This window comes from Cygnus atratus, chromosome 1, assembly GCF_013377495.2.
Source record: "Cygnus atratus isolate AKBS03 ecotype Queensland, Australia chromosome 1, CAtr_DNAZoo_HiC_assembly, whole genome shotgun sequence".
Lineage (NCBI taxonomy): Eukaryota > Metazoa > Chordata > Aves > Anseriformes > Anatidae > Cygnus > Cygnus atratus.
The window spans coordinates 185,935,495-185,960,780 of record NC_066362.1 but is presented as its reverse complement, the minus strand read 5'-3'; the positions used below and the strand labels follow the sequence as shown (position 1 = coordinate 185,960,780).

Genomic DNA, 25,286 nt, shown 5'->3' with positions numbered 1-25,286 from the left:
ATTTCTTCTTTCATTTACATGATCGAAACTCTCTCACTTTTCATTTTAGCTCTGCATGGCCTAATTTAACTCAATTTTATTCTTCTAAAATTTTATTCTGATACTTTCTGAATTCCACAGTCTACTTCTTGTTCTCCACGGACTCACTTCATATTCTTTTTGAGGTGAATACTCACCTGATTCTGTATTATTCACCTAAGATCAAAAACCACAGCTCTGGTTTTACAAACATTTATCCCTTGCTTGGGATGCACATTCCAAATGTTATTTGTGTTTTTGACCTAAAAAATGTCAAGTTCTCTCCACACTCAAGGAGAATCAAGAAGATCCTCTACTCATCTCGTTTTGAAGACTGAAGGGTGTTTACAACAAGTCAGGTTACTAAATTATGGACAGGAAAGTGATCGATATTCAGTCTGCCTCTGCATGAGTGAGTATCAAACGAGGAGGGTAGGGAAGAACCAAGGCAGGAGTTGTTCTTTGTCTCTTTGTTACTTATCTCCACAGATTAGTTTTTTTCACCTACAGCAGAATGTAAGCAATAGGTGGCATAGAGAAGTGACAGAGACATACCTGGATTGACAAAGTAGGTCATCAAAACTTGTTAATGCAGAAGTATCCCTAGTTAGCAACTGGGGTTTCCAGGACAGCTGGAAACTCAATGATTTGGCAATCCATAGTGGAGACCGTTAGGTGGAGATTGTCCAGGATTTTATAAAAAAGCTGGGACAAGCTTCTCACCTTCCCATCCATGGGCATTATCTGCCCTAATCTAATGGGTCCCTTTTCTGTGCTCTGGTTTTGAATTGTGGCATAACTTCTAACAACTGCTCCATGGATTTCTTCCTATTCATCTTTAAGTTCCTTAAGACTGTGCTGTCTACATTTGCCTCCTGAATTTCCTGAAAGCCACCTGTGTTCCTGTCTGTCTGCTCAGAATGCCTCTGAAATGGCTCCTCTCAACCATATCATAAAACTAGACCTGTGCTATTCTTGAAATGGTACTTTCCGTGCTGTCTGCAATGGTGTTACTCCCATGCCATCCTCTTGGCCTACTGGTTGTCCTGGCCTCCAGAGTGTCCTTTGGAGGTCCAGCCACAGTCTGGTGGCCAGTTCCCCCGTTGGCACATGCATTCTGGTAATTCTCATCAGTAGCGCAGCTCCAATGGCTGTCTCTGTGATTAGCTGCATACATAAGTGTCTTTTCCAGATGCCTGTTTAAAATAAAACTTTGCCTTCTTTCTGGCAGTGCTCACAGAAGTTCAGTGCTCAGTTCAGACTGTCTTCTCCAGCCTCCTCTCTCAGCCACTTTAGATAAGAGCACCATCTTGACTTTTGCTTGGGTTGAAACTGAGTGTGTCTGCAGTGTTGTCTTGCAATGTTTTTGCCTCAGCCCTTGAAAAATGCATTTTCCCTTTTTCATTGCCATGAAGAAGGCTGCTGTTAAAAATAATTTGTAAGCATACGGTTTTAACCCTGTCAAATCTTCCTGTACATCTACCCAATAGATTGTTTTTGTCTACTACACCCAGTGACTTCAAGACTCTCTAGGATTTACCTTTACAGATATTGTAACAGGTACAGACAACCACCAATGTAAGTCTTCTTTTATTTTGAACAAACAAGTAAAAAATGACAATTTTTATCTAGTTAAACATCATCTAACAGATAATAAGAGTGATGTCATCACACTTAAGCCTTTCAGAGAAGGCTTTTATGTTGATTTAAATAAATTTGACATTGTCTGGGTAAGATCAATTGCTTATTTCTAATTGCAGCTTCTTATTGTCTATTTATTGTCTAGATAGCAGCTATGATAAAACAAAGGAAATTAGAAAACTGGAGGGACTTCGTTTTTATTGCTGAGATTTAAAAGAGTATTTTTTTCCACACTGTTTCTTTCAGGTGAGTATATGTATTAGCTAACAAATATCTTCATAGGTACTTTTATCAGCTGCACAGCCAGTTCCCAGAGGTATCTACAGCATGGGATGAAGAACTGCAAAGCAAGAGGACACATCCAACCAGCTGAGAGGCATGGCAAGGTGTCTGGCATGTACAGAGAGGCTGCTGCCCCCAGTGCATCATTCATGGGCATTAACTTCCTAAGATGCCTCCTCTGAGCAAGGAATAACTTGACCAATGTGGTGGGTCCCTGGGAGAGACACTGTGTTTCCCTTCCACATGGGATAATCTACTTCTTTATCTTTACACTAAATTACCAAATTCTGACAGAAGGTGCAGTCAGACTGGAAAACAGGTGAACACAGTCCAATCTAGCTGCCTGCTCAGATTCTGTTCATATGTGCTTAAAAGGGTAAAATATCCTGAATTGAAATGTCAGACCTGTTGAATATGTGCAGACATGTCTGTGAAGTCACAGTCTTTAACACCTTCTGAAGAACAAGCCTAGCTTTCTTCCAAAGCAGTGGAGAACACAGTATTCTCGGAAAGAAATATATATATATATGTATATATATATGCAGAAGGATTTTCTTTCCATAAGAAAACCCCAGGATGTGATGCTCAATGTCCCTCCCAAAATGCATCCAAAATCCCTTTTCCTCCTGAGCTGAGGACTGCCCATCCCTGGAGGTAGAAGAAGGAGGAGGGGGACAATCCTAGCTGGAGAATGGTGAAACAGTTGCTTAACTGATGAACTGAGTAAAACCACCCCAAATCATCCTTTGCAGAAAGAAAAACAAAACAAACAAAACAAACAAAACCAAACAGAAAACAACCGACCAAACAAGCAAGCAACAACAAAGAAACAACCAAACAATTAAAAAAACAAACAAACAAAAAAAACCAACAAAACAGGCATTGCACTTATAAAGCTACCTAGAGAAATAAAATGTCTCTGTAAAAACTGATGACTAAAGACACAGTAACTCTGAAGTATCCTGTATTTATGAGGCTATCACATAGAAGCCCCCTGCTACCACTGTGCAAATGAAAACATTTAGATTTCTTATTTGCTGCCGTGTCCTTCCTCAGTGCCTATTATTGATTGAAAGCCAGCAATTTACTGGCATTGTTTCAATATATATTTCTTTTCCTGAGGTCAAAATGGGAAAACAACTGTGTTTACCTCCGAGTGAACTCCATTTATGGTTTAAGGAATTTGTTTGTTTTGCTTTGTTATGATGTATTTGCAGATAAGCACCTGACTAAACAAATTTAAATCTTTGTGTTTGGCTGTCTTCCAATCATGATGTTATAGACCACAGACATACAAGTTCGGACTGTTGTAATTGTAAAATTGCATCACGGAGTCATATTACGTACCTTGTGAAAGTGAAATAGTGCTCACACAGTGAAAGACTCTCTTCACCTTTCCCACCTTCATCCTTTCTTCTGGAACTTAATTGCAGTAGAACCATCTCGTCTATAATAGAAAAATACCTAGTGGCAACTGGTAAGGATTTTAGGACAAAGGTACAAAATGAGGAAGAAAAATCAAGTGAGAAAGTGCCTCACTTCATACTTTCAAAGTTGACAAAACTCAATACCTTTCAAGTCCAAAGCTCTTTGGGCAGGTGAAAGTGGTCGGCATGGGCTGCTTCTGAAGGAAGCAACAAGCACCCCATAGCACACCCGCTGCCATGCCGCAGGCAGCAATCTACCACAAATGCTCACTGTCACTTTTCTTTTGCTGGTATGCGACACCAAAGTGAATAGCTTCACTTCATTTTCAAATATTCCAAAAGGAGATAGTTTGGCGTCTTCAAAGCAGTCCAGCAAGCAATCGATAATTCCCTCTTCAATTTTATAGTGACAAACATACCTTACAAAAGCTTTGATGTCACTGTATTTGAGGCATCAGCGCCTATGAAGAAAACAGCCTTTTCAACGAGGGCTTTGTTTCCTCTGTTGAGAGATGAGCCTATTTACTCTAGGGAATCTATCTTCATAAGGAGAAAAAAAAAAAAAAAAAAAAAAAAAAAGCCCTGTATATTTTAGCTATGGCTCACAAAGGACAGGATTGTTTAATTTGCTGTCAGAATCGAGTGAATTACCACAGCTAACTTTTGCTACCCTGCTTGAGTGCAGCAGCCCTTTTGCCATTTTGTGTATGCAGACTCCTAGGGAAAAATAAAATTATTTGAAGCCATGACAGCAATGTTTTTGTGATCTGTTCCTTTTGAATGCTCTCCTATATCTGCAAGTCAACCAGAAGGAAGTGAAAACCTTTTTCCAAATAAACTATAGTAAATCTCGGGGCAATTATCTCCTTATTGACAGTTACAAAACAGTCCTATGCTTCCTTTAAAATCCAATGCCTTCTCTTTTGGGCTATATCTTACTTGGTCATGTAACCATTGTCGTAACCCACATAAAGGACCATTAAATCTTTCAGGTTTGGCAGGGATGTCAGAAGGTCTCATGTTCAAAGCAGGAATTCAGACTGGGGCCCAAAACTGGAGTATTCTAGATAGTGTTCAATGAGTGCTGAGTGCTGTTCTTCAGTTGCTTCCTGACCATTAGAAAATGTCTTATTTTAAGGCATTCTCATTCTCCTATTTCGTTTCTCAGTCCAAATTATCCTGGGCACCTCCTCACAGCATGTTGTGTTACATTTTTACTTTATTCATTTGGTGTCCCACAGACACCCACTGCACTGTGGCCGTAGCTGCCTGTGCTTTCATTTCTTTGCCTCTGACTGATCAGAGCCAGCAGCAGCCTGATCCCTCCTGAATCTGTGGATCACAACCAGTGATGATGCATTTAGCTGTGCTAATTGCAAAGAAGCATTTATTATGAAGGAATGCATGCACATTCATATCTTCAAAGATGCTGAGTAAAATAAGCTAGGTTCGAAGATTGGGATAAAAAAAAAAAAAGAAAAAAAAAAAAAAGAAATGAGTTCTCTTCCTGCTAAAAACACCAAAGCTCTTATCTCACCCACTTTACCTTTGCTGTATTGATACTCTTCTGGAAAACTCATTTTGTGACATTGTGGAGTGGAAAACTCTATTTTACAGTCTTACTAAAAAGCCAGCTGTTCACAAGATAATAATGTACACGTTGAGCTCAGCAATGGTATACAAGTATTTCCTCGCTTCTTTTCTAAACATTTTCTCAGCACCTTTCTCAACAGCTTTAATACTGACAACTTCAGTATCCGTCATTTTGCTGCCCAGAAGAGCACTCCCAGTAGAGAAAATAAAAAAAGATCACAATTCAACAGTCTGAGTACTAAGCATTTTGGGTAAGGGAGGGACTGAATTTTCACCAAAATTAGTTGTTTCCAATGATGTCTTAACTTACATTACCAAGGAAAAATTAAATGCTTCCCCCATGGATCCCAACAGTTGCTCCATTAGGAGCAGTGAGTTGTTCCATCCACTGAACTGTAAAAAACTGCTTTAAACCCTTGCTCACTGATTTGTATGGGCTTGTTCATGCACTGAAGCAAAGTTACCTGCTAACATGGATAGAATGACAGAATCTGGCCCTAAGTGCAATATACAAAAAGAAAATATACAGACACATGAAATAGTTACAGATAAAATATTTCGTTTCCCTATTCAAAGTACATATAGACAAATCAGGCTACACACACACACACACACAGAGAAACTATAATAAATAATAATAAAAAAATGTAATAAGTCCTAAGGAAGAATGAAACTTTCTTAATATTTTTTCTGTCTGTGCCTGCCCCACTCCACGGCCCTCTCTCCATTCCCTTCAGAGACTATTATTCCTGATTTCAGCTGAACCAGGGCCAAATCCTAGCACTTCACCAAGAGAAACACTGAAGCATAGTAAGCATAGCTGGCAAATGCTGTGGATTTGTTTCCTTGTGAATATTAATATCTTTACTAGAAACACATTTTTCCATCTTGATCTTTGCTGTATCCCCACTCACTTGGACTCCCGGGGAACTCTTAAAAGATAATGCTCAAACCTGGTGTTGTCATTGACTGGTTTGAGAATGCTTTATTGGTATACTCGTTCAAGGATGTTTCTCCATGGTAGTTCTCAGAGTGCTTTCAAAACGCAAAACCTCTCCATTTAACCTTCTACCTTTGGAGCACGATTTTCCTTCTCCTCAATGAGAAGCATAACACATTGTGCTCATGAGTTCTGGGCTACCAGCTCTCTTCAGACGCTCTTCGTCTATTCTATTTTAACAGAGATATGATGTCCTATAGTCAATGATACACAGTGTTCCAGCCAAAAATGTCGATTTCTCACTGTCTCATACTATTAAGTTACTTTTCTCTCCATAGTTCAACTGAAAGGTACTGGCACTTCTGCAATTCTGAAAATATCCTATAAATTATCTTCCTGCTTTATATTCAAGTGAGCAACACACAGTTAGAACATAGATTGCTTTAATACACGTGCCAGCAAATTATAATTCAGATATTATCATTCTTACATTTTTTTAAATTTTGTTTTGTTTTGTTTTGTGAAAACATTCCTTTACATATATGCTACTGGAGAGCTCTTTTATGTACTAGGATTGGTACAGACCTCAATTTATAATTCCTTTTAATAATAGTAATAAACACAGATTAAAACATTGCTAACAAACTTGCATTTATTAATGAATATTTCTTAGTACAAAATTATTAGAACCTAATTATAAAATATAGATATTTGGAATGAAAGACCTTAAAATATTTCAACAATCCTCATTAGTTCTTCCCCTCTGGTTTTCCCTGGACTCAGGATATGCTCACCCCTACAGTACCTTGTTTCATATACATTCCTGGAAGGGCTTTTTCTCATCCCTTAAATTCATTCCTTCTTACACAGAGTGGGGCTCCGAGGTGACAGCAGAGGAAATGTAGCCATTACTTCTTACACCTGCTTATTCAATTGAACTTGTCTTTCCTCTGACTGAGTTCTTAAATGGAATAAAAGTGATAACGCTTGGCTCATCGTCAGTCTAATAATGTTCATTCTTTTGCTTCTATCAGCATGAAATACTGCAGTGACAGGACCAACAGCCTTGCATACCAAAACTTCTCCGTGGCCTTGCTGTAGGGTGATCCTTTTTACAGACCCGCATTTACCTTTGACACTCAACCATGTGAGTCATATAGTCACTATTGTGTTAAATCTGAACACTGAAAAAGATAAAGCAGGAAAATGAGAGTATAGAAATTTCTACTCTAATTAAGAGAAACAAATATCCTGCTTCTCCAAAGCTAGTGCTGTGATTTTCCCTTTAAGAAATTATTGCATGCTCAGAGTCATCTACCTGAACATTGCACTGAATTCAAGCTTACAGGTACTGTAGCCAGTCTCATGGCCTGTATGAAGGGTGAAAATAAATTAATGCTGAATTGGGGAACAAACACATCTTGCTTGAAATATACATCAGGAGATGCCTTGCAGAGCTACAGTGATGGATAAGTGACTCCTGTCTATTGTGATATTAAGGATGGCCTTGGACCGGGAAGGGAGAATACCAGGAGCAAGCTCCAGATTCAAATGCCTCAGCTTACAACAGGAGATGAGGGAACAGCCGCCAGGTCTATGCATCTGCTTTATTCCTTTCAGAGATATTGGGAAAAGAGGTTTATTTACAGCTCCTGGGTTATTCTTCAGAGTGGAGGCTGACATACCTTGTATACCTCAGCGGCAAAGCGTATCCCATCTTGCTACCATATGATCTATTGAAAGCTCCTAGCAGTAAATTTACAGATGTTTTCCAGGTATTGATTTTTCTCCCATGGCAAAATGCAGCGGCGGCACGTTGTGTTCCTGCTCTCTGTCCTTTAGGGCTGGGTGGGTAGTGCAGTTTTTTATGGTGATTCACAGCCTGTGGAGTAATAATGTAACTGAAACAACACAAACACAAGACTTCATCTTGGCTGAGGAAGCACTGAAAAGAAACACAGATGAGAGGTTTTCTGGTTGGGAGAATATTTTCTTATGGGAGCAGATATTTTTCTAGCTGTAGTTGCCAGAGATGTTCTTTATTACATCAACATGGCCAAAAAATTTATGACCACTTCTAGATAGCTGTCATGGTGTTCAGATTTTGGATATGACATTGTAACATGAGTTTTATTTTCAACCGTGTGAAAGGACTGGGTAACTTTCTGCAACAGCAAAGCACATAAATAATTTTGCTGCTTAGAGAGTTTTGTCAATAAAAATAGAAATGATTTGTATAACATCACTTTTTAATTTGAAGTAAGACCAGCTACCCACTTTCAAAATTCCTGGCTCTGATTTAATATATTTCTCCATGCCTCTCTTTATTCATAAATGAGAAATACAGGATATCTTCCCCAGGAGATATGGATTGATATTGTATTGATACTAATAAAACCAAGTTTTGTAATAATTTTTAATTAAAACAGCAGAATATATCTTTCTGTCTTTTTTACTGTTGCAACTTCCTCCAGCATTTGTTGTACGATATTAGAGGCAGAAAAATAATCCCGTCGTAGAGTCACAGGATTATTATCAGAAGACATCTTTACTCTTTGTGTTTTTAATAGTTTTCTTTACAGTTCAGAAACATGGATAATCAGTATTTACCAATGTCACAAGTTAGTTGGAGTTTTAAATTATTATTATTTCTTTTTTGCCTCAATTTTTAGACCGGGGCACTGTATTCAGATAAAGTATTGCTTCCCATCTATTTCTACAGGATACCAGTCTAAGGGTACTCTTCTTTGATTTACAAAGTCATTAAATGCTGCAAGGTGCTAGATGGTGTTAAAAATCGTGCTCACATAGCTCTACCAAAAGTGGTTCAAATGGTTATTGTCACCTGGAGGCCATTTCCTCCAGCGCTGAAGACATCAGAACTGATTGTACGAGCACTCCAGGCTTCTGCAGAGCAAAGTGGCCATAAATTAACTCAAATCCTCTTCAGCCTTAGAGGTCAGAAAGCATTGAGATAGAGTGAAAAACTGCCAAAAGGCAAGCTAAATTATACCCTGCAATTACCTTACATTTTCTTTACATTTCAATAAATGGAAAGCACTTCTTAAGTCATGTGGAGTGAAAGAAGGAAAAAAAAAAAAGATGCACAGTTGCAATTCAGTAAGTGTGGGGGCAGCTTGAAAACAATCTAGTCTCTAAATGCATAAACTGACTTTGTGTTTGGTGGGGTAGTTTTGGGACATGAAGTCAAAGGCAGGATAGAAGGTCAGGAGAAGGCTACAGAAAGAGAAATCTGAGGAGGGAATAAAAATCATGGTTCAGCGTGATGAGTAGGAGCAAAACTCCAGCTAGTAGAATGGGCTGGCTTCAGAAATGGTGAGTCCAATATCAAGCATTTAACGTAAACCAAACAAGCCTGGAAAGGTGGTTCAAAAAGTGAGCCAGGCAATTGAACACACAGCTTGTTATTCGTATTCATTTTGAGTGGCTGTGCCCATTTCTTATTTGCAAGCTGCCAGCTTGCATCGCTCGGCTGCCTTGGAGGAGAGCAATGTGCCCGTTACGCATGCCCTTCCCTTGGCACAGGCTCAGGGGCAGCACAAGGGACCCCGAGTGCACGGCTGCTCCCGGTTGCCTTGCACCCATCTCAGAGGACGTACTGGCATTGCACAGCAGGTCAAGGAGCATATGGCAACTGTGGAGCCACGGCACGGATTGAACTCACCACTGGAGAAAAAAATCAATGAGGAGAAAATGAGGACAGCTGCTGAGCCTACTTTCTAGGTTCATCACAGAAACACCCACCAACTAATGCCTTTTATGCTGTTAACAGCGTTCCACTCCATAAGCTTTCACGATTAAATTGCAAACCCATCAAATATCAGTTTATTTGTATAATGCACTCGCTGAGGTACGTCGTGCATTTGCTGAGCAGCTGAGGCTTATCTCCCTGCACTCTGCAGGTTCTCTTCATGCCAGCACATAAGTGATGAGAGGAAGGTTTTCCTGCTGGATCCTCAGCCCAGTGTGAAAGATGCCTCAACACAGGAGGCACGTCCACATTGTTCTACTTATGATGATAAATCCAGTCTGATGCCTGCGTTTTGTAAGAGCAAAACCTGTCTTTCTCAGAAAAACCTGCTGCAGAGAACTGTGCCAGTTATTCCCCCAAATGTTGAGCTGCTCCTCTCCCCCTCCTCCTTGTTCCTTTTCAAATCTGGAAATTGTCTTCTGGGTTGCAAAGGGAGCTTTCTGGTTTGCACATCCTCACTCTAGAAGGTCAAAAAAGAGGTGTGCTTGGTTTGTGATCTCACAGGTGTGCTCTTCCCTTCTCCATGCATTACATACATATCTCCTCTCCAAGCTCTTCTTAATAATGCGTAACCCAAGGGGAAACCCTCCTCCTCTCCTCAGGCCCCACTTCAGCCCATTTGTACCCATGAATAACTCTCTTGTTAACAATTCCCATTCATTCCCATTCCCATTTCATTCCCATGAATTCCCATTCCCATTCAGTAAGGGACAGAGGGTTGGAGTTTATAACTAAATGATGGAAGCAAGATCTGTTTATGACAATGTCTGACTTGGAGTCCTAACTTAGGGCATGTTCTAATTACATTTTCCATTTTCAACCCTGTGCTTATTTTCAGATTCAATTCTAAATTGGTTCTACAGTCAATAGTAAAATGTCATCTTGTCATGGAGAAGCATTGGGGTCTCAATTTATGACCATATATTATAATGCAGAGAGACCAATGTTGCCATAGTAATGCTTTGACTGACACTATTACGACAAGTAAGAAAATGGGAAAAATAGTACAATCTATCTGACTACAGGGAATTAATTAGTAGAGTGAGATGCAGACTGCAAATATTAATCATGATCTTCTTTCACTTTCTTTCTTCTCCTCAGTTTTTTACCAGCAATGAGCATCCCTGCAGCCTAACTCCAGCTGCCATGGGACCTTTCACACTATTTGTGGGAGTAGCTGTTGATTTCAGGATCACAGAATATTGATCACTGCCGAGTCAATGAGTAGGACTTGGGCACCAAAATCCAATTTAAGGAGGTTTCAAGAAACCTGTGATGCTATCCTTTAGTTATTAGTGAAAAGCAATATTTTATTTGTGTTTTTTGCTTTGTATTTGCTTTACTACAAAGTTTGGTTTCACTCATCACATTCCCAGAGAAGAGTTGTGTTTAGCCTTTTATCTTGGCTGATATGCATTTATATATATACACATATATATATTATGCATATGTGTGCATAAATATGTTTATATAAGTATGTTGTTACATTCCCCACAACTAAGAGCAATTAAAAATGTGCTTTGTTGTTGGAATAAAGAATTCAAGAAATGGCTCAAATAGTTTTTCTTTAAGAATTGTCTTTTTTTTACATAAATTGTTTTTACTCCCTTGCCAACAAAAACCAAATCTACCATTTCAAATTTTAATGGCAAAATGTCCATTTTTTACTTCATTTTTGAATCAGTTAAATTATATTCAAATACCAATTTTAAAATACTGTTTTCTACATCTTCTATAGCGTTTTAATGAGATCTTAATACTTACATCAACATGATCAGAATTAAAGAAGTAATCATTAACCAAAATGAAGCCTTTCCTTGACAACACACTGAAATATTTGGAGTGCTTCACCAATATCACACAGGAGTCCTTTTCATCATATTATTTTTTTCAGAAATTTGACATTTATGAGTGACTAGCAGATGCCAGGATAAAGGTCCAGGATATGATATTGTGACATGGCCTCAGGAAGAGAAGATTTCAAGTCCCATACTATCTGAACGACATTTCTGATCACCTCTGATGACGCTGGCCCAAAGAAAAAGGTGGCAGAAGAAGTCATTGCTAGGGATAGGTGTTTGGTGGCAGCCCATGCAGCCTTGAAATAAATAAAAAAAATGCAATGAGGATTTTTAAAATTTTTAAAAAAGCATTCATTGTAACTTTAGCAATATTTTATTCCACTAAGTTGAAACTAGGTTTCATTGTTTTCCAGAATTTGAGAGGGTAGTGCGTGAGGCTCCGAACATTCGATACAGTCAAGGTACTATTGTAAAAGTAAGCATTGAGGTTTCAGTACTAAATACTCCCACAATCTCATTTAAATGAAGAGAGCTCACAAGTCTCAGGTAGAATGGAACATTTAGTAGAGCAAAAAAACAAGTGGAAGATTGTCAGTGAGTGTCCTCAAGATATCTGCTTGCAGATTACATGTGTTAAGAGGACCTACATTTTGGGCTTCTCTCCAGTGCAATCTACTCTCCTATAAACAATCAAATCAGCACAGCTACTTAAAAAGTACTGGTGGTAAAATATTCATCAGAAAAATGTAGTTTTGATACAACAAAAGCATTTCTGCAGAAGTAATGTAATGGAAAAAAAAAAAGAAAAAATATGTAAATATATATATAAATACAAATATAATGATATAATAATTTGCCCTACTTTGCTTCAAAATGCAATATCAATTTTTGTCATTAGTGTTAATTTTTCTGCACATACTATATACTTATATACTTAAATATGATTTTAAGTACATTATGTTAGATATTACATATATGTATTTATCTGTATATAGTATATACTTCTATGCTTACATATTTTAAGTACATTGTGTTTAATATTATATAAGATGATACTATTTTGATCCTACTTTCTCAAAGTGTAAGGTTTTTGTGTTACAAAAACAAATGCTATGCCCAAATGAAAATATTTTTGAATTTTCTTTCTGTAGAAACATAGGCATTTCAACTTTGCGTCCAGATGTGGAAGAAACAATCTAAAACCTTCCAAGAAGAAAACTGGAATTTTATGTGGAAGAGAATTCTTACTAGTTCTGGTAAGCTTCTGTAAGGTGATGGAGCCTGAGTCTACATTTGTCAGCTATTGTCAGCAAAGCCTTCAGGACCAGCATATTGAAAAGATCTCTTGAAGATAAAAGCTTGAGGCACAATGAGGATGTCCTGCTGCCTAACTATGTGCATTTCCAAAGAGAAGAAAATTTCATGTGCAGCTCATGACACTAGTTCTACAAAGAAGCTTTTCATTGAGGATCATGTGTAGCATTTGACAATGATAACTGCCTTTTCTAACTGCATTTTCTCTGAGATAGAAAATCTGACTTGGTTCATCTCACTCCATACAAGTTAAAGGAATTGTTATGGACAAGAATAATATAAAACTTTGATTCCAGGTTCAAACTATACTAATAAAACCACTAGGTGCTCTTTTTGAACTGCTATTGCCACAAGAGAGAATCCTTAATTTTTGTAATAATGTAGTAATTAAGGACATTTGTTGCAAACCAAGAAATGTCGCTGAAATGAAAGTAATTAGCTATACCCAGCTTCAAACCTGCTGTTCTTCAGAACTCCATGCCATAACTCATTCCACAGACAAATTTTAGTGAAAAACTAGGAGTTACAGATTTCTGGGATTTAAGTCCTTAGCTGGTATGCCTCATCACTCCTTCATTGAAATTATCCTTAATTTTTTATTAATTTAAAGAAAGATAATTATAATTTACTATATATTAGACCATAGACAGAAAACATCATGTATGAACTTTAGTGTGTAAGGCAGTCAGCAGTATTTATCTACTTACACCATTTTTTTTTCCTTTTCAATGTTGCCAATGCAAAATTGCTGCTGAGCTTTATTCAAGTAAAACTATTTTCATGCATACTCAGGAGAATGTTTAAAATCACGTGTATTACATGTAAGGTTAATAAACAAAAACTGACCTTTACCTGAATCAGGAATGGACTGAGTAGGAAGGAGCAGCTGGTTTGTGCATGCAGGAAGCTTTGAGAAATCCAGGTGTGGGCATTGAATACAGATGCCAAGGGTCAGGGAGGAGGATGGACAAGAACTGGAGCTTGGTGATGAGTTGGCAATAAAATGGTGACATTGCAGGAGCCCAGAAACTCTTTTGAAGCCAGACAAAAGAGATTTTACACATAAAATTCAGAAAGGAAATAGACAAAAAGGCCAGCCAACTGATTACTCAATATATTGTTGAAATTATTTGCTGCACAAGCCACTTGTATCCTTCCCTAGCCGGAGCATTGCATTGTGTATTTATGCCACATATTTTAAGCATTTCGTTGAGGCATCAGGGCTATGTTTGGCATCAGGGGAGGGCAGGGGTATCAGGGGAGGCATCTTGGGAGGTTTCTTATGCTCCATGTGGCCTGGGTTGGGTTTTGGAGATGCCTTCCATTGGCATTTTATTCATCCGAGTCTTCTTCAACTTCGTGTGTTCAGTACTGAGCTCTCATAGACCAGTTACCTGTAAAAAGCAGTACAAAAATGTAATTGCAAATAGCTAGAGTTTCTCAGTCCAAACCCACTGCGTAACAGAGCAAAGGTCTCTTTACCCCTGCCCTCAGTGACTGCTGGGACATGTCAATACCAGGCTGCATCTCTCTGACATCCAATGGTGAGATGGTGTTTTTCAGCAGCAGTCACTGTAGCTCCTAACAAATACTCAGTTTTAATCACGTTGTCTCAAATCTGGAGCTTTTGTGTCTCAGCCACGAGACAAATAATCTTTTCTACAGATTTTACTCTCACCTCAGCTGTGTGCCTGATCATCAATAGACAACTACTGTGTCAGCAGCTGTGTTAGCTCGGTGGCAAAGACAAGTAGATGAATTGGCACCCTGTCAAAGTGGATTTCTCAAATTCTGCAGAAGTTTCCCTTCTCTGGTACACAGTGAGCCCTGCAGGGTGCAAGCAAACCAGATCTCACCTCCCTGGCTGTACAGAGCAGCCACATCTCGGGCAGAAGGGAAGACAGGGCTGAGAGATCTTTCCAGTGGGGCTGAGACTCTGTTGGTGTCAGCAGAGATTGGTGCTTGCCTGAGCAATATTAAAGCCCAAAAGCCTGTCGGTGTGATATCACATTATGTGCTGTGCCAACCACTTCCAGTGGCTTGCCACTGACAGACTGGTGTTTGTAGGTACATCCCAGCCTGGGAAAACAGTCTGCTGTCTCCAACAGCAAGAACCAGATCTCCCCTCGCTGTGATTGTAGTGTGATCACATGTAAACCCACTGTAGAGACACACAAAGTTAGGTGGCTTAGACTACAGCTGAATACCAGACCAACCGGTTTAGGGGAAACCAGAAATATTGGTGAGCTACCATCTTTGTCTAAGATTGTCAGTAAAGGCTGGTGGTGTCAAAGGATGCTCCCAGGTTACAGAAATCACAAGTTTTCTGAAGAATGGGTGAGAAAAGGGAAACCCTATACTTACATAACTTGTCTAGCCCTTACTATAAATAAAAATAAATAAACAAACAAACAAACAAACAAATAAATAAGACAGAGAGTGATTTAAGCTAGTCATTAGGGCTACCTCTGCTCAATAAAAGGGAGAAGGGGGAGAAAGAGTGAGATTAGCATCTCCAGAAAACAATTAATCCCATCCTAGACATATCAGTGTTACAGATTTATGGACAGAATTGATGGACTGCAGAGGGAACCTAGTTAACAAGCTGTGAGTCCCATCTAAATGGGTACCGCTTCTTCCCACCACATGTGGTAGGCTGCATGGGTTGCCAGATGATTATTATTTCTGGAGGAAGATGTTGGAGCAAAATATGGAATTCTTCTGAACATAATAAGGTTCACTGACTACTATAAAGCTTTCTAATTATGAAATTCTTCCACTGAAGAAGAACCAGCATTTTTAATACATTAGATTAGAGTCTCCAAACACCTTGTCAAGATCTTATGATAGCCAAATATGAGAAACAGAGTGCATGAAGTGTACAGCTGAGGAACACTCTATTCTTTGCTAAAAAGATGAGTTTTAAAATCAATAGGTCCAAATAGCTACCCACTAAATTTTGGTAGGTTTTCCTGTCTATTTGTGAATGGGTCTTATGATAACATGCTTTTTAATTCTGTACTGAATTATTGCAGCATGTTATTTAAAAGCCGTACAGCCTGTTTCCATCTACAGCAGCTGAAATAATTTTGCTTGTGGTATGCTCTGTAAGGAGTATGTGTGACCTGGAGAGGAAGGGGGAAAATAAGTTTTTTTATCAGAACGATTATTACAGAATATTTTCTATTGAAGATCTTTTGGGAGTTGTCCCTGAGGAAGACTAAATATCAAGTGTTAGGACGAACAGCATACATAAAACTAAGTAAGAACCCAATGTCCTTGTCCATAAAATGACTGATTTTTACTATTCTAGAAATTAGAGATATCTACACTTGAGCTAGACTGAAGAGGGAAAGGTTGTTTACTTATCTGAACAGTCAGATCTCTCTGATATATGAGTGATGATGGATAGAGAGTGAGAAGCACAGACATTAATCGAAACTATTTAGGGCTGTGGGAAACCTCATAGAAGTAGAAATTATTGGTACTGCCACCTGTCACTTCCATTCCTTCAAATCAGGCTTCTGTAGAAACAGTTGTCGAAATAAGATTTAAGCATGTATGGGAAATCTAAACCTGACTGAGGTAAATAAAATATCTAATTCTGTTTATTATTGAAAATTGCCGGCTGGGAAATTGGCCATAATCATTTGGAACCGCTACAAATTTGTTGCAAATTATGAAGGTGAAGTGGGAGGTAATTGAAGCACAGATTCAGCTGGAGGAAAGAAATGTGAATAGCATTTTTAACTCATTTAGTGCTAGAGCATCACCCAGGCATAGACTGGCCATGACAAGGGGAACTAGCTTATGTTTAGCTTCAGCAGAATCCACTGGGGACAGGCATTTTCTCATATCCAATTACAAGTTCCTCAGCTACCTTCTTATTTGGTGCTCATCATCTGACAATCTCTCTACAGTGTGTTTTCCTTCTGGGATAAGTCTTGGTTGTGTTGAGACTGATTTCAGCATTCTTACAGTAATGCCTCCAAATAGATATTTCCACCTTTAGGGTTGATTTGCACTGTTTCATGTGAAAGGAGAATCAGTCCCAGTGAAATCACTTCCTCGTGGAGTAAGGCTGCTCAACGTGCCTTCGAGTGACTGTTAGTATGTAGACTTGTATTTGAAGTGGGTAACGCAGACCCCCTTTCTCCTCCAATATTTAGATTCTTGGGGACTTTGTGGAGAACAGGTACTTGGTGGTGGCTGAATCTCGGCAGGGATAAGAACCAGATCTGCACCTTGCAAGTCCTGCTGGTGGACAGCCTTCTTGATGCCACCAGCCCAATCCCTACACGGCCTCCCTGCTCAGCCTCCTTTTCCCTCTATCCCTATTTTCCCCTGTGTCCAAGCCAACACCTTCTCTAATAGTGACTTCTCTGCACTTGGAGCTGCAGGCAGGTAGTAGATCCCTGTAACATCCAGATCCCACCTTCCAGGGAAGGGAGGTGGCTCAGGCAGCAGCATCCCTGGGGCTGCCCAGTGGACCATGCCACTTTAATTACATCATTTAATTACCTACTAAATACCATGTAAGTAATTCCTGGACCACAGGTCCAGGGCATGCAATGAGGAGGTATACCACTTGCTGCCAGCATGGGTCATAGGTGTTTGTATGGGACACTGGTGGTGGAGGTAACCTCTCCTCCGGCTGGATGTGACTGTAGGACTTTCTGCTGCCCCAATGCTTTTACAAGGTGCAAGGGGACTGGACCCATGTGAAGATATCACGGGGCTGTGTCCTATAAAGAAAACAATACAGCTTTTTCCTCTTGCTTTATTGGGTGAGTAGGATACTTTGGACCGAACATCATGGGCAAACTCTTATAATTTAAAAAGGCATTTTCTGTGGATATTTTGAAGTGATGCTCATGTCGAGTGACTCAAAAAGATTTTTGCTATTAATTTTTTTATGTAAGTACACCTACAGAAAATGAACTCAGTCACAGCACATTTATTTAATAAAAAAATTCCTGGAAAGATTCTGTGGTATTCAGCCATTAAATATTTCTGAAGCTTGAAAGGAACTGTAATGGGAAGAGTGACATCAAAGAGATTAACAGTCCCCACAGAAAGAGGCTGGAAAATACAGTTGAGAGATCTCAAATTCTTTGCTTGGAAAAACGTTATTCATATTTTCTTCCTTTTCTGGAAGAACATTGTATGATCTCCTGATGTGATGAAGCTAATCACTTTATTGATAGGGATTTTTATTCTGTTTGCTTGCTGTTTGCTAGTCCTACTGTTTCTGGGAACAATATGGGTGCCTGCAGTCAAGAAAGTGATATTTGTAGCAGTAAAGAATAAATTATCTTTGACTGATGTTGGTCTCTGCTTTATCAGCTGAACCTATTCCTCATGTGTGTGTTGGAAAATGACTGTAATTTTCATTATACTCCTACCTGTCATAAATTTTGTGTCATCTCGTAACAGAATTACAAGTTTCTGCTTTCCCAGCTATCTGGCTGTCTAGCTTTGATTTGGATACTAGAAAAGTCTAGCTGACTAGACAAATCTAAAATAACAATTAAACTTTTTCTCACTTTTTCCTTATTTAATTTTTATTTCCACATTTGCCTATATTTTACATCTTATTCTAATTATTTTCTTAAGCATGAAAGCTTGTTTCTGATTGTCATCACTTGAGGATTAAACTGTTCACAAACCACTGCTTGTCCATATTTCAGTGGCGATCCCACCCGTAATTATTTGTAGGATTTACAGCCCTACCTGCTATATGCAGTTCACTCTTTGCTTTGTCCCCAGTGGTGATGTGGTGCTCCTCCCAGGCGTCTGGGGCTTCCCTGAAATGCCTTTCAGAGAAACCTGCTGCAAACCTGCATGCTGGTGTTCAAGACTCTGGCTGCAAAGGTGTTACCAGCACAAAATCAATAATTAATGAAGATCAGGGTGGACAGAGGACTCCCTGTGGTGCTTTCTCCAGCTACTAGAAAGTTCTAGATGTCAAAGCAACCCCCTGGCCTCTCTCCCTACAATGAGTCACGGCCTTGATCAATGCCCCGTGGCGGGACATGCTGTAAAAGTACCCAAGACAGGGGCCTGGTCTTGTGTGCTCACTGCAGAGCTTTGAGGGTGTGGAGGAACTCAATGGTTGTTTAATGATTTACATACACTTTACAATTATTTGAAGCTCTGCAGGCCCCCTGACACTTCATCAATACATCTTAAACATGGAAACATGAATGCACAGAAGGGTGGATTCACTGGTCCAGAGGAGAATGTACAACTTAATGTTCCTGATTTGCCCATGTATTTACAGCACCTGGGCTGATTGGATACTTGTACTGCAATTTTTAAAAATTGTTGTCACTTACTAGGTGCCTCAAAAGATCCTGTATCACAGAAACCTTATACAATATGAGTGAAGAATGTACATCTTATACTTGGTTAGTCTTGAAAGGCATTAAAATGTAACTGGAAAATTGTTTCACTTCTTCTATCTGTTTTATACTCATTCATTCAACACATACTGAAATTTCCTCTAATAGAGATTGAGGTTTCCATAGTTGTTTTCCTTTGCTCTTCTTTTTGCACAATGAATCAATATTATAGTAATGTCAGCTTACAGCAGCTCTGGAAAGCATGTGCATTGGGAAGCAAAGAAAAATGGCAGATTTACTATTTCTCATGTTCTGCATGATTCAGCTGCAAGTTCAATTGAAAAGCTAGAAGTGGAAATGTGATGCAAAAAGTTCTTCCAATTGCATAATAAAATCAGACTGGAAATAGTAATTGAGAAGATGGGAGCAACTACTGGCTTTTGCAGGGAAAAAAAAAATGCCTTTCATACTCAGAAATGTGCTGTTTTGCAGGTTTCACCTCCCTGACCCCACACATCAGGATGGGGTGTGGAGTTGAAACTTTGGCCTTCTGTCAGGAAGCACTTTACTCTGCAGGTGACCTAGCACTGGAGTAGGTTGCCCAGAGAGGCTGTGGGGTCTCCCCCTTGGGGGTCTCCAAAAGCCACCTGGACGTGGTCCTGGGCAGTCTGCTCTGGGTGTCCCTGCTTGGGCAGGGGTGGCACCAGGGGCCTCCAGGGGGCCCTGCCGACCTGGACTATCCTGTGATGTTGTGATTTCTTTGCACCCTGAGATCTATTTTACTGCCTGGAGTCCAGAAGGGGAATTACACCTCAGAGAGACATTGCATCCAAGGCATCCAGCTGACCCAGGACAATGATCGATCTCCCTGGCACATTCACAGTCCATTACATATGGAGGAGTTACGTTTCTCATGCTGAGGTCTCAAGTTTATCAAAACAGGCTTGGAAGAAGTTGGCATAAATTTTTATTTAATTTTACTAGATTATCTGATTAGAGGCTAACCACCATAATCCCAAAGACCCAGTAAGGATCAGGGAATGGATGACAGGCAGGGACCCCTGCAAGCCACCCAGCAGAGACGGAGCCCACCACCTCAGCGGCTCCCCAAGGGAACAATTCAGCTGTTGTCCCTGGTGGGAAACTCTCCCTCCAAAAGCCATGCAAAATAAAGGAAGTTATTGCCTAGAGGGGAGGTCTTGCTGTTGGATGCAGGGCAAGAATAATTTGAGGAGTATTTAAAACTTATTTACTTTTTTTGCAGAGATTGTGAGAATTTGTGAAAATTGTGATTAGGCCATGGACCAAATGTGGTGAAAGAAATGGATCAAAGTGGACATGAGAGGAAAACGCATGAGAAAACGGTGGGTGAAAGGAGGTAAAAGGAGCTGGTGACACATTAACAAGGCTGCTGTTCTATAAGCCTCTCTAGCTGGCCAGACCTGGGGTGCAGAGCTACAGCAGGTACAGTCAGCCAGCAGCAACAGAAGAAAGCCCCTGGGTCCTCAGGTTTGCTGGATCCTGTTATAAAATCCCAAAGCCATAATCTCTCTCTCTATATATGAATGTTTACTATGCATTACAATTTTTCATCAATTTGATATCAAGGCAGCAAACATAAATTCAGAAAGCTTCTATCATCAAAGGCAGGGTTGAAGGACACCTTGTTTCATTTGATATGTTAGTCTACAGCAGTTCATGTGCTATAACTATATTTAAGCATATCATACTGAGATTAGTTATTAAATAGTAATTAATTTCACATTTGAACATAACACCTTGATGTTTGCCTATCTATCATTTCTGTTTGGAGTCTGCAAAAGAGGTAAAATAAAAATTGCATGATAGTTTGATGTAGCTTTCAACATCCCAAGAAAGCTGGAGGTTGACTAAATGCTTGCAAAATCATATCTTCTGTTTGTAACGCATTGTCAGAGTTGGATGCTCTACATTCCCCAAAACCACCAACATTTTCCTGTAATGTTCAAAGTCACCTGAAAAGTTTTAGTAAAACTGAAACATATTCAGCAGCCTGATGTGCCTAGAGAGAGGAAATCATCTTTTCTTTTGTTTTTGTTTTTGTTTTTTTTTACTAAAGTGAGTGAATTCACACTTCACACTGTATGCAGCAGATATACACTACACACAAAACCAGGGCACTGAGTTTATGGAATGGCTACTGTCCTTTCCTGATAGTATACTGCTATTATCTCTATTTGCCAGCGAGTTTTTTTTTGTGATTTTGAGGTGAAAATTACTTTCTGTTTTCTGACAGATTTAAATACCACTTTGGCTCTAAGTCTTTCAATATCTGAAGTTGTTTTCAAAAGTGTGTGGACCATATTCATCACTTCCTTTAACACATCACACTTTTAGACAGTACCATCTGAAGTTTCCATTAATAAGAGGGGACCTGCTATTTGCATCATGACAACTGTTGTGTTTCCAATTACTTCATCTTATCAGTCGAGAGTATGATTGCCCTAATTTTATTTTTTGTGCGAATAATATTAATATTTGTTAGACTTTAAGGTAGAAACTAAAGAACCACATAGCTTTTTGTTTGATTGCTGTTACTTTGAACCATCATCTAAGCAATGCCCCTTTGTTTAGGAGTAATTACCAGCACTTCTCCAAGCATGGTGTGCCACAGGATTATGGCAGCACTCAGGAAAATCTGATGTTGTGGTCACATATAAGTCCTTGGTTCTGATCCTTCTTAGTCACATATATATTATTCATATATTCTGTTGTGAGTTTGTTAATATTTGTCAAATTATCACTAACTTTTTAAAGGTGGCAGAATCCCCTGGTGTTAGAACACCAAATGCTGTAAGCATGAGATAAGAAATATTAACATGTTGCAAACAACTCAGTATTCAGAAAGGTTTTTCAGCAAACACCTGAGCTTATCACGAAAACGAGACAAGCATATACAAAATTTCTTCCTAATAGGCTCCCACCTTCCAATTGTTTTCATCTCCAGGCACCTCCTTAGGCTGATGTGGTTTCTGCGTAGTTAGGAATCCTCTGGCTTTCCTTCCATGAAATTGTCTGTTCTCTCTTTGAACCGATACGACCTGCTGTTTTCCTCAGTGACCTAAAGCAAGGAGTTTGGAGATTTACTGCATTTTTGATAAAAAAAATAATCCCTGCATGATTGTCACCTAATCACGGCTGAGAAACAGGCAGCTTTTCCACTTACTGTTATCCAGAAAGTCAAAAGAACTCTCACTAGAGCATCATATGCGATTCCTGAAGTATTGCCACTCTGCTGGTGACTGTGCACTAAGAAACATGCCATTTCTGGAAGTCCTTGCAAATTTGCTGTTTCACCAACACTTCCAAAAAAAGCTGAGGATTTTATAAATAGTTTGCTGTTTCTTTTTTGACTATACATCATCTTCCAGTGCTCCGGAGGGCATTCCTTCACCACATGCTGCCTCTCAGCATATGGGAATGCTTGAAGTGCATATTTAACTTGAAAAAGCAAAAATACACAACACATCCTGCTCAAGCATGTTGCCACTTTGGTTTGCAATTTTTCTGTGTTTCTATATTTTTGCAGCATCCACGTGACTTGCAGACACATATTAAATCTGGGTTTTCTTTACCAGCCAAAGCATCACTACAATATTTGTGGCTTAAAATTCATCCTGCATGCAATCTATTTCTTAAGTTTTTACCCAACTGCAAATTCCTTGTGCAAAATTGCCTTTTGCAGACCCAATCTGACAAACGAGCAGTGCACCTCACTGCCAGCCATATTGTCCCCATCCTTGACATGACCTTGTCTCCTCTTGGCTGATTTCAGAGGACAAATTTATAAGATAACTGACACTCTTCAGAAAATAAATGTTTTTTTTTTTTTAAAAAAGAAAAACTATATCTGCTTATGCCCAAATATCAGACTTCTTTGTCAGCAGCAGTCCTCTGTTTCCAGGACAATGCTGTCCTGTGGACTGTCCCAAGGCTAGAGACCTTACAGCTTCAAAGCTCCTGGTCATCTTGTCAGAACATGGGCAACACAGGAATCCATCTGGCCTGGACACCTGGAAGCCCCATGTTCCTCAGCTAGTCAGTGTCAGACTCATATGACCACATGTGCAAAGTACAGATGGAAAACCTAGCATGGCTCACTCATTCACTGCTACTTTATAGGAGCAGCAACATAACCAAAAATAACAAAGAAGTCAAATCTGATCAGTGTCTTCCAGAAGTCCTTGCAGGATATTTTGTCTCAAAAAAACTGTAACTTGGTATTTCCAGGAAAAGATATTGCACCATCTCATTTTTTTTATGATATTTTTGGGAAAAGGGGTTGAGGATTAGTCACAAATTGGAAAATGACTGCAAAAGCGTCTGGAAATTGCCAGTAAACTAGCAGAAGTTAGTTCTTTTCCTGGACAGCTGTGTTGTGTGTGTAATTTCAGTTGCCTACAGTACTGACATGTATATCTAAGTCACTATCCTGTACAGCCAGCAGTGGAAAATGAGCACTTTTGGCCATAATTTATCTGCTTTATGTTGGATGCCCCCTTAAGGACAAGAAGGTCTGTGCTCTGGATGTGCCTGTTTCTTTTCACTGATCATGAAGACAGCCAGGGATGACCTGCTTAAAGGCACATGTGCACATTTAGTTAGGTGAGTTCTACCATTATTTCTCACATTTAGCCCATGAAATGACCTTAATATCTTACGGCAGTCATTCCCAAACAAAAGGACCATGGCACGTCACAGTGCCTCTGGATCTTATTGATATCTTTGCCATGAACACAAAGCAGGAGCAGCAAGGTGTGCTGTCATGTATGAGCTAGCAGATAAGTGCGCTACTGTCCATTTATTTGGAGAGTAATACCAAGCTTGTTTGGAGAATAGCCAGAAAAAGACTTCTTTTACATTTCTCCAGCAGCTTGCTTCTTTGTTATCTGCATTACCATAAATCCACAGAAGGCTCTTTACAGAACAACACACAGTAAGGACAAAAGAAATTATCCAAAATAGCACAGCAAGGAGCAACAATGAGAAAGAAGCAGAGATAATGGTTTAAAACTGATGTTCTACTGATGCTCTACTGACGCAAAATTTGCAGGGCAAGTTGAGCTAAGGAGAGCAGCTGGGAGCTGCTTCTAGCAACCCAAACATTTACCACCCTTCTCAACTAGTGATACCCTCTCCCTCTTACCCTCATTACTCTTGATGCGTTCAGAGGAACTGCCCAATCCACCTATGCTTACTTGGCTGCCCTCACTGCCAGTACCCCATAAAGTAGGGCTCCATACGACTTCAAACAGATTCATTTTCTTTGCACCTAATGCACGCAACAGAGTGGGCAGAGTATTAGTGCAATGGTTTAACATTATTGAAGCAATGCTAAAATGATTTAACGTTTGAAAAGTACATAACAGGTTGCAAAATGTGCCAATTCGATAGCAATAGATCTTAAATGTGTATTTAAAATGAAGTGCTTTTGAGGGTCACAGCGCATGTTAAAAGGCTTTAAAAGGGATGTTTAAAAGGCTTTTAAATTGGTGTTTTAACGATAAGCACTTTCATTTAATTTAGATTTGGGATTGGACCAAAAACCCAGCATCAAATTTTTCACGCCTTAAATTTGAATCGATTTCTGTTTGGAGTTCAATGGCCCTCTGACCATTTATATCAGCTAGGAGTCCAGCCCAATGAAAGATAGCTTTGGCTAAATTGCAGTGGCCTATTTATTTTTAATAAGTCTTAAGATAATTAAAATAATGGTTTTTGGTGGTGGTGGTGATGGTGGTTTTTTTTTTTTTTTTTTTTAAACTGTGTAACCAAGTACTCTTAAGGAGAGACCATTGTGACTGTATTTATTTAGCTATACTACCTGGAATGCAAATTCACCATAGAACCATCTCACAGAAGAAGAAGAAGGAGTTTCTTAAAGTTCATAAAGTTATAAGAATTTGAGGAGTTACTCCAAACTTTATGTGCTTCATGTGCTTTATGTTGATTTTTCCTTCAATCTCAGACAATTCAGGAGTAATAAATCTTCTGATAATCTTAATGGCAGACTGCGTTGTATGATGGCTATTTTTGAAACCTGGGCTCTTAAAATGTCGTAAAACCCGTAGGTAGTCAGGGGTAGTCAGAACTCGCTAATGACAAACATTAAGA

At 39.3% G+C, this 25,286-nt stretch overlaps 1 long non-coding RNA gene across 1 annotated transcript; it reads right to left on the bottom strand.

Moving 5' to 3' along the window:
* Window positions 1–11,410: 11,410 nt before the first annotated feature.
* LOC118245969 (uncharacterized) lies at window positions 11,411–22,200 on the bottom strand. Its single transcript, XR_004778046.2, has 3 exons — window positions 22,097–22,200; window positions 13,642–14,183; window positions 11,411–11,771 (listed from the first exon to the last, which is right to left on the bottom strand). It is a non-coding gene; the product is annotated as an uncharacterized LOC118245969 (long non-coding RNA).
* Window positions 22,201–25,286: the final 3,086 nt, after the last annotated feature.